The sequence below is a fragment of the Corythoichthys intestinalis genome, chromosome 2, assembly GCF_030265065.1.
Source record: "Corythoichthys intestinalis isolate RoL2023-P3 chromosome 2, ASM3026506v1, whole genome shotgun sequence".
NCBI classification, from domain to species: Eukaryota; Metazoa; Chordata; class Actinopteri; order Syngnathiformes; family Syngnathidae; genus Corythoichthys; species Corythoichthys intestinalis.
In genome coordinates this window covers 62,376,844-62,391,142 of record NC_080396.1, presented here as the reverse complement: position 1 = coordinate 62,391,142, position 14,299 = coordinate 62,376,844, and the positions used below count along the sequence as shown (strand labels likewise).

The window sequence follows — 14,299 nt, the reverse complement described above, 5'->3', positions numbered from 1 at the left end:
GCTTGGAATCAAACACATTCATCACAGCTCTGTGAACACTCCGCTGATTGTAAGGGAAGATTGGCCTGCGTGTCCTCAGCCCAACCTTAACCTCAGGCCAATCAGCAATTTTAAATTATTTCCCTCTTCCCCACTGATACGGGGTCACACTGTTATTAACTAAGCTGACCCTCCGCCACATCTGTGAAGACAAACAAATTTAATTTCTCCATTCCAAGCTATGCAAATACATGAATCGGATAGACAATTCAGGTACTATTCAGTTCTTGAAGGCATGCCGCGTCATCAGATTATACAGTGTATGTATGTATCGGGATCTGTAGAAACTCTGGATGAGATGGGAGTAGTTCATTAGGTCTTTTAAGGATTTATGATCACTTCTTTAAAAAAAAAAAGTGATTACCAAATACCTTAATGTTTTTGTACAGAATACAATTTTTAAACCTTCGATTGTTGTGTTTTTCTTTGGAACCTCCCCAGCTCATTAATTTGAGCGTAATCTACACGTCACTAAAAACATGATTCATATGTGTCCCTTTTCATGACCGTAGGTTCAACCCATTGGTTATCATAATATCCCAGGTGTGTAGCTTATTTACACATATCATATGAGGTCGTTAAAATATGACACTCATTATCCCAAACATGAGCTATGACCGACTTGAGAGGCTTGCATACTTCATGTGTGAGGCTTTATCTTATCAATATGATGATGGATGATATTTTGATAAATGCCCAACTCTTTATGACTGTATACTGTCAACGCTATCAAATTTGAAAGGAAGAATGAATGAATTTGTGCCTTGATTTTAGGCTTGACTGAGGTACAAACACTATATTGGAGGTATGGGGGTCCTCTCACCCCAGTTTGGCCCCTGCCCCTTCAATGTGATCTGTGAAAACTCCAGAATCCGAATTGATTCGCAATCTTCCATAAACCACAAAGTAGCCTCCTAACTAATAAATACAAAGGCAAACAATCCTAGAGAACAGAACAGATAAAAATGAATTGTTTACAATTTTATTAATAGTCACTATTGATGGACATCTGTGCTCCATTTAGTGGCCTTCTAGCAAAGTATGGTGTTGCTAAAACAACAATCTAATAGTGACTTAAGTTATACACAGTACTGTGTGTATATCCGGTGTTCCCCTCACACTTAATTGTTATGATTATTTATTCATTTAATGGGAAATTACTGAAGACAACAAACTTATGTGATAGCTTGCAACCCATGCATGGAGGGGCCCATGACCCTCAACAGGATCAGCTGTCCAGAAAATTGATAGAGGCATATACAAAAATACATTTTACATTACAATATAACTCTCATTTATTAATGTAAAGACTTGGTTTTGAGGTGTGAATTGTAAGTCTCAAGGCGGATCTTCAAAACCATACAACTCCACTCTACTACTATCCCTAATAAAATAGCAACCATAAAATTGTTCAGGCCACATCAAACAAAAGTGATCAAGAAATATTTGGTCTTTGGCCAGGAAAGAATTCGAGTGCTAATTACCGTAATTTTAGGACTATAAGCCGCTACTTTTCCCTCTCATCTTGAATCCGGTAGCTTATAGTCCAGTGCGGCTTATATATTGAGTTATTTGGGTTTATGAGTAATGCGTTATTTGACAGTGGCGTCTTAACACTGTCTTATGACCATCATAATTTTGACATGACATTATTATGGGCATGACTGAATGCTTATGACAGATGTCATTGAGTGTCAACTTTTGTCTCTAACTCCATTTATGTCCAGCTCAGATGTTTTTCATCCATTCAAAAGCGAGGATAATTTGCGACATCTGTTATACGCATTCATTAATGCTCATGACAGTGTCATGTCATAATTATGATTGTCTTATGACGGTCTTATGGCGCCACTATCAAATAAAGTGTTAGCAAATACCATAACTAGCAAATAATGAAACAACTGAAACAGGAACTGAAGACATGTTTAGCACATGACATGAATTTGGATTGTTATTTACATCTGTAGCGCTGCAATGCATGCTAGGAGGCATGTTGGATGACAACATTGTTGAAAGCAGGTGGCAGTAGAGGTTGACTGTCTCCCCCATGGGAGCAGTGATGGCTGAATGAAGCTTCTTGAAGCAATGAAACTTTGCAGCCAATTGGTTCGCAAAGCTTGATGGTGGTTCATTTGGTCTTATGACAGTTTTATGATGCCGCTGTCAAATAAATACCGGTTAATATCTTTTGGTGTAAATATCCCATAGTACAGTGAAGACATCTGCGGCTTATAGTTCAGTGCGGCTTATCAATGAACAAATGTCGTTTTCGTGTCACATTTGGTGGGTGGCGGCTTATAGTCAGGTGCGCCTTATAGTCCAAAAAATACAGTATGTCAATCAAACAGTCGTTGCTGTTTCAAACCCACTATTGTTCTGAAATGAGAATGCCATTAGATCCTTAAGCTAAGCCAACTGACCGATACAGAAAATTACGTGAAAAGCTAACCTTGCTATCTCAATCAAACTGGGCTGAACCCTTGTGGAGCCATTCGGGGGACAAAGCAGTTCTCATTTTACTTTTCAGATGGATGTTTAGTGGTACCAGTACATATGAAGTTTAATTCATTCCAGGACGTTGTTTGTAAGTAGAAATTATAGGATTTTCCTATAAGAATACATTATAATTCCATTAATTTGTTCCACAGCCCGAAAACCTACACTAAATCCTTAATAAATGCTGTTGGTGATATTGCAAATAGCAATTACACAGAGCAAAACAAATAAATTTTGAATAAAAATCGGAATAATATTAAAATAATAGTAATAATAATAATAATACTCATATTGTAACGAATGGGGTTCTAATGTGGTGGATGTTTTTTGCATGGTGTAGCGGAATGCACCACGTGGCTGACTTGACAGAGAGAGAGGGGGACTTTTTATTTTCACTTTCTTCAGATGCGGCAGACAGTAGGCATGTTGTGTTTCACAAGTTCTGAAATAAACGATTAAAACACACCACCCTCATATTTTTCTATCATTTCCAGCTTCATCTCCATGGTAAGCATCACCTTTTTCCTTTTTTCACCACCTGCACTAACATTCTTGGAGCCCATGTTGATTTCTCTCAAAAGAACCCGTGCGTCCGACTTGCGGGGAAACAAAGAAACTGTAGGGCTGTCAAAAATTGGCGTGTTTCAAGCATGTTGTCGGATGTAGAAACAAATGGCGTGTCAAATTTCATGTCGGATGTCGAAAAGATCGTGTGTCCAAAGGATCGTATGTCGGTACCACTGTAACTCATTCCACTCCAAACAAGGTGAAGCAAAGCATTGACTCTAGATTGTGTTGCTTGTTGACTGTCATGCTGTACGGACTTGCTGCCACTACGGACAGACCAGTGGCGATTTTTCGAAGACTCCAAGGGAAACTCAGCATCATTGTCAACAATGTCAATGACACTGTATGCGCTACAACGTACTCAACTTTTCTTCAGAATTACCTTGTTATTACTGGTTACGATGCGGTTTGCTTTTCATTAATTTATGCAGCGTCACATTCCTTTAAACAGTGTGGACACTGTGCATCTCCAGTGTTGAGAGTGCATTGTTCCACTACAGCAAAACAAGACGAGTCATTGGCTAAAGACTGGGTTTATCCCGCCCGTTGGATGCTGTGCGTCTCTGAGGGTCTATGGGCAGTGGCCGGGGCTCGGTTGGCCCAAACGCCCTGTTTATCGGCGTGATGATTGGATGATCTTTTTGTATCTGAATCCCTTTTTGATTACCAGCGATATGAGCGAATCGGTGATCTTGTCTATTAACATCCACTGGAGCATTTTTCAATTTTCATTCCGTTGTTCTGAGTTGAACCAGACACGTTCATAATCATCCTAGTGCCATTTGTCGGTTTTTTTTTTTTTTTTTTTTTAGAAACTAGTGTAAAATTGAGCTTTTACTTTTGGTGTGTTTTTGTGTATTGTAGCTGCTTATGTTTGACTTGACTTCTGGCACTCTAGTTTCTTTCCCTACAGAGCAGCGGGTGCCACTGAGCCTGTCTACTGTCAGAAAGCACTCACAGGCAGACACACTTTGAGCTTACCCTTACTGAAATACCAGCATCTTCTTCATCTTCGGGTGAACATTTCAATTCAGAATCTGAGTCAGCCATTACTTGACGAAATAGTTCGTCAACGGTTAAAAAAATCCTCTCAGCTTACTAAACTTCCTCGATAAAATTGTACTCCAACCACTGCTCCTTCTTCTCCTCAACCGGAGCCGGTTTTCAAATGCTATAAACTACAAACCTTGAATGAAAACACGCCCATAAATGATGCAATTTATTTAGATTTTTTTTTTTTTTTTTTGCAAAGTACTAACTACATGAGGCACCATATTGGCAGCTCTGACTTAATCAAGTCAGCACTGTTTGCCCGTCACAATTTTGCGACCTTGGTGGTTATAGAGTTATGAGTATGTTGCAATATAAGCCTAACAATCCCTAGCATGTTTGGCATGACATTAATAAGGCTTTATCTTGCTTTGTAAAAACTTTGGATTCTATTTTCGTGCCCAGCAACTGTAGACTGACGCATTGTTGTGTCACGCTAGAGGACGTTTTATGCTAGTTTTGATAATTTAGTTGACACGCGCAGCCAAGTGTATTGAAAGAGGACGTTTTGTGCACTTTGATATGATAACTATACAACCAAACACAGTGGACTCTAGCATCTCCATGCATGGAGACATTTCTATGGGAAAGTATGCAGTGATCCATGCATGCTGGAGTATTGTCATTGTGTTGGGCAGATATGGCAAAACACAACGTAAGCAGTTACCCTCATTAAATGAGTTATTATTGTGGAACTCATGTACAACATCTAGACACATACAGTGGAACAAATAAGTATTTAGTCAACCACTAATTGTGCAAGTTCTCCACTTGAAAATATTAGAGAGGCCTGGAATTGTCAACATGGGTAAACCTCAACCATAACAGACAGAATTTGGAAATAAAAACAGAAAATCACCTTGTTTGATTTTTATAGAATTTATTTGCAAATCATGGTGGGAAATAAGTATTTGGTCAATACCAAAAGTTCATTTCAGTACTTTGTTATGTACTCTTTGTTGGCAATAACGGTGGCCAAACGTTTTCTGTAACTCTTCACAAGCTTTTCACACACTGTTTCTGGTATTTTGGCCCATTCCTCCATGTAGATCTCCTCTAGAGCAGTGATGTTTTGGGGCTGTCGTTGGGCAACACAGACTTTCAACTCCCTCCACAGATTTTCTATGGGGTTGAGATCTGGAGACTGGCTAGGCCACTCCAGGACCTTGAAATGCTTCTTACGAAGCCACTCCTTTGTTGCCCTGGCTGTGAGTTTGGGATCATTGTCATGCTGAAAGACCCAGCCACGTCTCATCTTCAATGCCCTTGCTGATGGAAGGAGATTTTCACTCAAAATCTCTCGATACATGGCCCCATTCATTCTTTCCTTTACACAGATCAGTCGTCCTGGTCCTTTTGCAGAAAAAACAGCCCCAAAGCATGATGTTTCCACCCTCATGCTCACAGTGGGTTCTTCGGATGCAATTCAGTATTCTTTCTCCTCCAAACACGAGAACCTGTGTTTCTACCAAAAAGTTCTATTTTGGTTTTATCTGACCATAACACTTTCTCCCAGTCCTCTTCTGGATCATACAAATGCTCTCTAGTGAACCGCAGACGGGCCTGGACGTGTACTTTCTTCAGGGACACGTCTGGCAGTGCAGGATTTGAGTCCCTGGCGGTGCATTGTGTTACTGATAGTAGCCTTTGTTACTGTGGTCCCAGCTCTCTGTAGGTCATTCACTAGTTCCCCCCATGTGGTCCTGGGATTTTTGCTCACTGTTGTTGTTATCATTTTGACGCCACGGGGTGAGATCTTGCATGGAGCACCAGATCGAGGAAGATTATCAGTGGTCTTGTATGTCTTCCATAATCTAATAATTGCTCCCACAGTTGATTTCTTTACACCAAGCGTTTTACCTATTGCAGTTTCAGTCTTCCCAGCCTGGTGCAGGTCTACAATTTTGTCTCTAGTGTCCTTCGACAGCTCTTTGGTCTTGGCCATAGTGGAGTTTGGAGTGTGACTGACTGAGGGTTGTGGACAGGTGTCTTTTATACTGATAATGAGTTAAAACAGGTGCCATTAATACAGGTAATGAGTGGAGCCTCGTTAGACCTCGTTTGACCTCGTTAGAAGAAGTTAGACCTCTTTGACAGCCAGAAATCTTGCTTGTTTGTAGGTGACCAAATACTTATTTTCCACTCTGATCTGGAAATAAATTCTTTAAAAATCAAACAATGTGATTTTCTGCTTTTTTTCCCACATTCTGTCTGTCATGGTTGAGGTTTAATCATGTTGACAATTACAGGCCTCTCTAATCTTTTCAAGTTGGAGAACTTGCACAATTGGTGGTTGACTAAATACTTATTTGCCCCACTGTAGCTGACATTTTTTCATGATTTGTAAAACTTCAAATCAAATTTCATACAATCATGTTTAATGTGTAGGAATGTATGGATGGAAGAATGAATAAAATAGCTCGATGAAAGTTTTATGCACGAACAGCCTTTTGCTTTTTGTTGGACTGAGAGAACAACCTCGACTCTCATCTGTCTCCTCTGGCTGAATAAGTAAAAAGTCAATATTTCAAGACAGCAGCCACGCTTATTTAATATTTCAAACAAAGGGAACCTGGCATTGGTTCCCTCCCTCTCTCATCTGCGCTCTCCCCCATTGCCACCGTATGGCATACTGTATGTAACCTGTGCCTGTATCCAAGTATGAATAAATGTACCATAGCTGAAAGAACCACAACCTTTGTGTGGTTGACAGAGGAGAGTTAGGGAAGAAGGTTAATGGGTTTTCACGGCAAGGAAGGGGTTGAGATGGGGGTTAATGGCTTTGAGGGTGTGGCGGTGGATCACTGACAGTCATGAACTCAAACATAAAGTTACCTTGGCGGTCTCGCCGAGCAATCAGCAGGGGCACCTTGAACTCACACAGCAGGGTTAAATAAATGTCTACTTTGCAGTGACAATGGGAACACAAGGACCAATACATCATGTGAGCAGGTGCACAATAATGCCTGTCCTCCAGAGATCATGCTCGTCTTTTATTCTGTCCGCCGGTCTGACACACTTCCGCTTACATACGAAAACGGCTGGACTTTGACCTTGTTTTTATAATATGTTGTCAGGGATAATATAATTCCAATCTTTTGGGATAACCTTTGACCCTTTAATCCATAACTCCAGGAAACCTTTTCAGTGAAAATATAAACTTTCGAAAGTAAGTACATTGGAATTTTACCTGAAGTAAAAGTTTCTAATATACTGTATTGACTATTGGAACACAACATTTGTAATTCAAGTTCCTGCCCTGAATTAGGGGATGATTGTAATCTAACATAATTGTCCTTAACTGATTCGGTTTGCAGTCAGGACTGTTGGAATTGTTAACTAAACAAATCCTGCTTATCGCGGTCATCAGCCATGGTTTTTGTTTGCGTTAGATTGTCTTGCTTTTGGGTCAGACCAGGTAAAGCCTTCAACACTGCATTCAAATGTTTATATAACATAAGGTCATATACTGTAACTATAACATTTGAAAAAGAAAAAACAGCAAAGAATATTTACATTCTACTCAAGATGGCCTCTAAAAATTCGGAACAATTTCAAAGCTGCTCACATCTTGAGGAATTACTGAAGTCTAAATGCACCAGACAAGGTAATGTGTACACTTGTACAATCCAATGCGACACAATAAACCATGCATGAAACATTGCATTCTTTGTGAACAGAATGTATGACTTTCTATCCAAAAGTTTATTTTCCTTTACTTTGCTTACCTAAGCGTGTCAACTAATATGTACAAATGTTTCTTGGAAATGCAGACCACTAGGGATAATGTTGGCTTATGTGGTATGATAATGGAAGGGTAACAAAGCAGGTCAAAGTAGCTTTGGGTGGGGAATGTTAAAAAGACCAGCAAAACCTGGGATTACAGGACTGAATAGGTGAGATGACAGACAAAACGCACACCTGCAAGCCCTCCCACAGGGGAAAAGGCATGAACTAAGGATGTAAAAAGGTGCTGATGCTCTGCTTCATGTAGAAGAGGCAGAGTCGATAAAGAACACACGAAGTGTTATGAATGCAGATACATGTTAGTGAAGGGATAAAGCCTGGGGCTGTGGTCTCTGTCATTTTAAAACGTAGGAATTAGGAATAGATAACCAGCAGATCACGTGTAATTATCTTTGTTTTATGTTTTGCTTGACTGTAAAACTCTTGGAATTATGAAAGTATTTCATACCTTGAAGGCTTTTTCTTCAAGAGCTATTCCGACAATCTGCTGCTTTATGAGTCCACCACATTACATTATTCGTATTGCAATTTTTTTGGTCACTGTCCAAAAAACAAAACAAAACAAAAAAAAGTATCTCTAAGTTTTCAGAGATTTTTTTTTCTTCAGCACTTTTCTTTGTGTTTCAGATGAAAATCAAAACAAGACAAACAAAAACATGTGAAGCGTCATTAAAGCAAACAATAAGTCCCTTTTGGATCATTATTTGGAGATGCTTGAAAACCAATAACCCATTTTTTTTTTTTTGTTATCGGGATTAAAAAATGCAATGTTTTACTACGTTTGAAATGCATGAAAAACAATTTAATTTATATGGTTTAAAGCGGACGTTCAGGATTTTTGACATCAGGCTTAATCTTCGAGTTACCAGGGGTTTAGTTAGTTGGTGGAGTTGATTCCAACAAATTCGATTTCGTTTGCAAGTTATTTGTTAGTTTCAGGGCTCTGGAGTGGCGAAACACCCATGCGGCCAAAACAATGTCGTACCAAACTGCCGTAATTCATTTCATTCTACAGGACTATTTTTTTAGATGCGTAATGCGACCACAATAAAGAGGAATGCTTCAGTCATTCGTTCTCACGCTGCATTCGAGGAAGGTGGGAAGTCGGACTTATCCCGCTCAGAGGGTACTAGTTGCATTTAGAGGCTGTGGACCCATACAGAAGAAACGGACAAAGAAAAGTTTCCACAAATTCCCTATGAAGAACGAGGAAAACTCGTCAAATAAACTGGTCACTGCACAAAATCAGTGGTGGGAAAAAAAAACGATGTGATATCACTTCGCCCTGCTCCTCTGCAGAGCGTCTTGATTACAAATATTGCTGTTCATACTGCAATTACTGACATGCAATGTTAAGTTTTAATAACTTTATCCTGAAAACCTAGCCAACACTATTGATTGCATGGGTCATCGATTATTTTCATGTGTGCATATGTTGTTTTTTATTGGCATGCTACAATGGTGCCAATGTCTCGCACTAGCTTAGTCACTCCAGAGCCCTAAAACTAACAAATAACTTGCAAACAAAACGGAATTTGTAGAAATCAACTCCACAAACTAATTAAACCCTGGTAACTCGACGATTAAGCCTAATGTCAAAAATCCTGAACTTCCGCTTAAATTCAAATTAAAACAAACATTAAGATAAACTATACAGTATATCATATATGCACTGTATTAGAGGTTGGAACTTTGGGGCACCTAACAATTCGATTAAGATTACGATTCAGAGGCTACGATTCGATTATACATTGATTATTGATGCACCCCAAGGCTATTAGCTGCTTCTAATGTTTCGTACATTAGTTTTTAAAAATTGTACAAAAATCCTCTCATTCTTGAATAATGTTTCACTATCAAGTTAACAGTTCAAAACATTAAAGAAAATACTCAAGTCCCCATTCTGTATCAGCAGCTTTAAACTATATTCAATTAATTTAATGTTGTGAATCAACTGTTAAAGCTGTTAAAATTGCTCCCGTTATTCCATAATTTCCTTTCTGTCCACTTTCGATATGTGAAAGTTTTAAAACTGTTTCATTATTTAAAGATAGATTCAAGTCGAGATTTTGCCGATTTAGAAGTATTTTAGATAAAAAGTTAATTATGTTCGATCAGAAGGTTCGCTACAACGGCCTTTCAGAGAAGTCTACTGCTTTAAGAAGGTGGCTGTTTTCTAACGCCGGCAAGTCGGTCATTTCGCATCTAGTTCTCTATACATATGCTGCTAACGCCGCAGTCAGTCATTTCGCATCTAGTTCTATATACAAGTGATATCTACCTTAGCATCATGTGGACATAGTTTGTAGCAATGTGGGCGTTGTTTGAAGCGCTGTCGGCCGCAGTCATGTATTATTGTTTTTTTATCTAGCGGCATAAGTTATGGGTCTGTTCCTCATTGCGTCCCGAAGACCTCGCTGACTGTGTTTTAGTTCCACTTTATTTGGCATATTTCAATAATCGGAATTTGGATGTTTGAGAATCGTTCTCGAATCATCCATGAAATTTCGCACGCCTCTAATACATATATATGGCGGAAAACACGGACAAAGGTGAAAAAGCAGTTTCTGCTCTTGCACCTCTCTTTAAAATAAACTGCTATATTTTAAGCCTTAAGCCAAAAGAACTGTTGTGTTTGATAGAACAATATGTCAGTATGCTTCCATTGCAGATTCATGGTGCAATAAGCCCCCGAACTATTTTTGATTTGTCCGTTTAACCCTGAAAATCCCTGTTTACAGACGTTGCACAACCGCTTTTGTTTCACCCTAGCTATAAAAAGAAGGTAAGTTATCGTATTTATTATTCGAAATGTCTGTCATTTTTAGCTTGCAATCATTAATTGATGTCTAATATTTAGTTTTTAAAAAATAACCAACTTTAAAAAATTATTCACTTGCATATTTTAAACTTTTAAACAATTGACGTCACAATGAAAAAATTGGCGTCTGTAAGAAAAAGTCACCGATATCTACCTCATAACTATCGCTTAATTGTATTTTTTTACGTTACTGTCGCATTTTCCCCATATTTTTAGATGATAAATAATCGATTCAAACAAAGAAAAATTGGGAAAAAAAGAAAGAAAGAAAATCTAGACCACTCCTTGATGTCTGCGATTTCTGCATCGCGACCCTTGTTACATCAACATGTTTCACCCATAAAATCCCAAACAAATTCAGCTGTGGCCATTCACAACTGTGTCTTGACACTCTGTGATACATGCTACATGGTGTTTTTGGATCGAAACAAGGTAAGTACGCGATGATATCTCATTAAAGTCATGGCGTCTGTATTTCTGCTCTCGCGTGCTCTCACCTCCTGATAGGGTTTTGTGGTTTAAAAAAAAAAAAAAAAAAAGTCCTGTTCAAAATTGTTCTTGCCCCAGAAAATTGAGATTTTAAGCTTTCCAATGATGTATCACACGTGCATATTGGACAATTTTGAAATTTGGCAAACTGGGGTTTCAGAGCGGAACTTCAAGTCACCTGAGTGTTTTCCGCCATATATACATCTACATATATGTATATGTGTGTGTATCAGAGGTTGCGCTAGACATTTTCGTTGTCTGTCATTTTGACTGACAGGGTCATAAAAATCCGGTCATAGTCTATTTTTACCCGTCACTTAAATTTTTAAAATGATAATGATGACATATTCAATAGTATTTAGTTTTCATTCATTTTTAATTAATATTGTAACGCTTGCTTGGCGGCAAAAAATTAGACACGGAAGTCGTGGTATTTTTCTCCCTTTTTACTCTGCTTACCGCCAACAACTCCGCCCCCAAAGAAAAGGAGGCAACGATATAGAACCCAATCACCAACGTCACACAATGATCTTAATTGTGGTTGTCAGCCCAAAATCTTCTAAATATATATTAAATGCATCTTACCAGATATAAAAAGACTACTACATAGTCTGTGGTGATCGTTTGGTGCCCAGATTTCTTGTCGAATTACAGCAGTCCATCTCGCTCTCATCTTCGGGTCTCTCAGAATACGGTAGAACTTCAAGTCTCTCCGTCTATCTTCTCTGTTACAGCAACCAACCGCCACACACGCCTTCACCATTTTGATTATTAATATTAACGAGCAGAAAAACACGCCGTAATAGGAGGCATGTACGTAGCGGTAATGTGTAAACATGACGAGCTGACACACAATATGGCGGCTCCGGTCAGGGGGGCGTAGTTGTGACGTCATGTGATTGGGGTCTATACACAGGCGGCAATCTTGTCCATCAATTGGATGACGCGCTGGCACATCGGGTGCACCAATAAGAACCTCGCGTTGATGTGTCAATCACGGTGCCGCCGCCAGACCCCGGTGACGTTACAATATTCTGACAGAATATCCAACGACGTCATGCATTAAGAGAGACAATAGCTAATTAATATGCTAACTCGCCACCCTGTGGTCTGGGGTGTGAATTGCAACCTGTCAAAATGACGGACGGACTTCAGTTTTTTCCGTCACCGTTTTAAAAAAACGGTCAACGACGGAAAGTTTCCGGTTAACGCGACCCCTGGTGTGTATATATATGTTTTTTTTCTAACATCCAGCTCAACCCCTATCACGTCAAAATATGGTATGGATATGTTCTGGTCCCATTGAATTCATACAGACAAATGAAATATTTTATCCATCCACTTTAAACACCACTTGTCCCAGTCAGGGTCACGAGTCTATCCAAGCTGTCTTCAGCGAAAAGCGGACTGTACCCTGAACTAGTCGCTAAAGACAGATTATTTAATTTATTTGTTTGAGGGGAAAGATCATTCTTACCAAACGGTAAGCCTAACCATGGTTTAAAGTCAATTTCAGCTATCAACTCTTTCAATGCCATTGACGATGTTATGACATTGAAAGAAGTGGGGTCATGTGGCTATTTTTATCAATCTGCTGTGCATTAAAAATAGTTTATCACCTGGCAGCAATTCCACTTCAAATAGATTGGATGTCTATTGTCGTCAATGGCAGCCAATGAGTTAAACAACATCTGAAATTCATGCATATCGATCACACCTAGATCGTTTTTTTTTTTTTCTTTTTTTTAAAGGACGTGTAATGCAACTTAACTAGACTTTGAACATGTTTACCCATTGCATCACAGCAATAGAATGAAGGTATTGAACACACTTGCATGCCCACCTTCACTATCTCGCTCTCCTTCACAAACACACACACACAAAACTTCCTCCATCAGTTACTCATTGCCAACAAACCTCTGCATGACAAGACATAAAGCCAGTCGATATCAGAGGGCAAAGACCCAGCAGTAAAGGTGTGTCTTACCTTGGTCTAGCTCTGCCATCAGGCGTTCTGACTCTCTCTGGCAGGTGTCGTCATGACCAAATACTCCACGAGGTAAAGGGAAGCTCTTAAACTCTCCAATATTCTCTTTTCTCAGAGTCTTGGGATTTTTAGAGTTGGATATGGATAGAGTGTGTGTTCATATGAGTCGTTACAACTCTAAGGCTCCCGGAATTCCCGAAGTCCTGTGCTGGAAGAGCAAGTGTGGTTTTCCTCCTCTCTGTCCTTCCTGTTGAAGAAAGGAGGGGGTAAGAACGTCACACAGGAGCAGCTCCCCGCTCTCCTGCACTCTCTATCCTCCACCTTTTTCTTGGTCTCTCACTCATCCTAAATCCTATTCCCACATGAATCACACCTTCAGGATATAAATGTAAACAACAACAATTTAGAGATGATTTTCACTGAAATAGGACAATATTATGTAGCTCTAAAAGGGAATATCAAATCAATGAAATGTCTAAACCTTGGTCATTTTGGATCTGGTCTAAAGGTTGCCTACCATTAAGTGTACTTTTTCCCCACAGTAGGTCCGATCAAAAAAGTTTTTCCCCCTGTCCTTTTACTACACCGATGTTTTCGACAAGCTCAACTTTATTTGATAACATCCTGTCAACACTGTTAAAAGGTTAACATTTTCTGGTACCAGGATACTTTCATCATGCAAATAAACAACTCTAAGCGAGTTTCTATAAAAATGGCCTTGTGTAAACAGACCTTAAGACTAAGATCCTTTAACTGCCCAATAAGGACTGAAAACATAGCTATGTGTGACACACAAAAACACACCTCTTGGAGCGCCACTCCACTGCCATCGCAGTCCAGAGGTGAAGTGGCTCTTTCGCTGTCTTTGTGTGGAGTGCACCATTTGCCACAATATAGCTTGATTTCAAACCCATTTGGTCCACTGCTGAGTTGACTTTTTTTGGGTTTTTTTAATTTTCCGAATTGGATCCTCGATCTTCAACAATTTATTTGCTTGGAGTTTGAATTACATTTCACCATTAGAAAAAAAACTGCAACATATCAGAAATTTGCTCGAGGTACTATAGCTTCATCCCACTTTCCAAAACATGCTGAAGACATTA

The 14,299-nt window shown here is 39.3% G+C and overlaps 1 protein-coding gene across 1 annotated transcript in view; it reads right to left on the bottom strand.

Moving 5' to 3' along the window:
* sema3b (sema domain, immunoglobulin domain (Ig), short basic domain, secreted, (semaphorin) 3B) overlaps window positions 1–13,423 on the bottom strand; it is a 155,364-nt gene extending 141,941 nt beyond the window's left edge. The window contains exon 1 of the mRNA XM_057819369.1: window positions 13,197–13,423. The gene's annotated coding sequence lies outside the window, so the exon portion shown is untranslated. The remainder of the gene's footprint in view (window positions 1–13,196) is intronic.
* Between the last annotated feature and the right edge of the window lie 876 nt (window positions 13,424–14,299).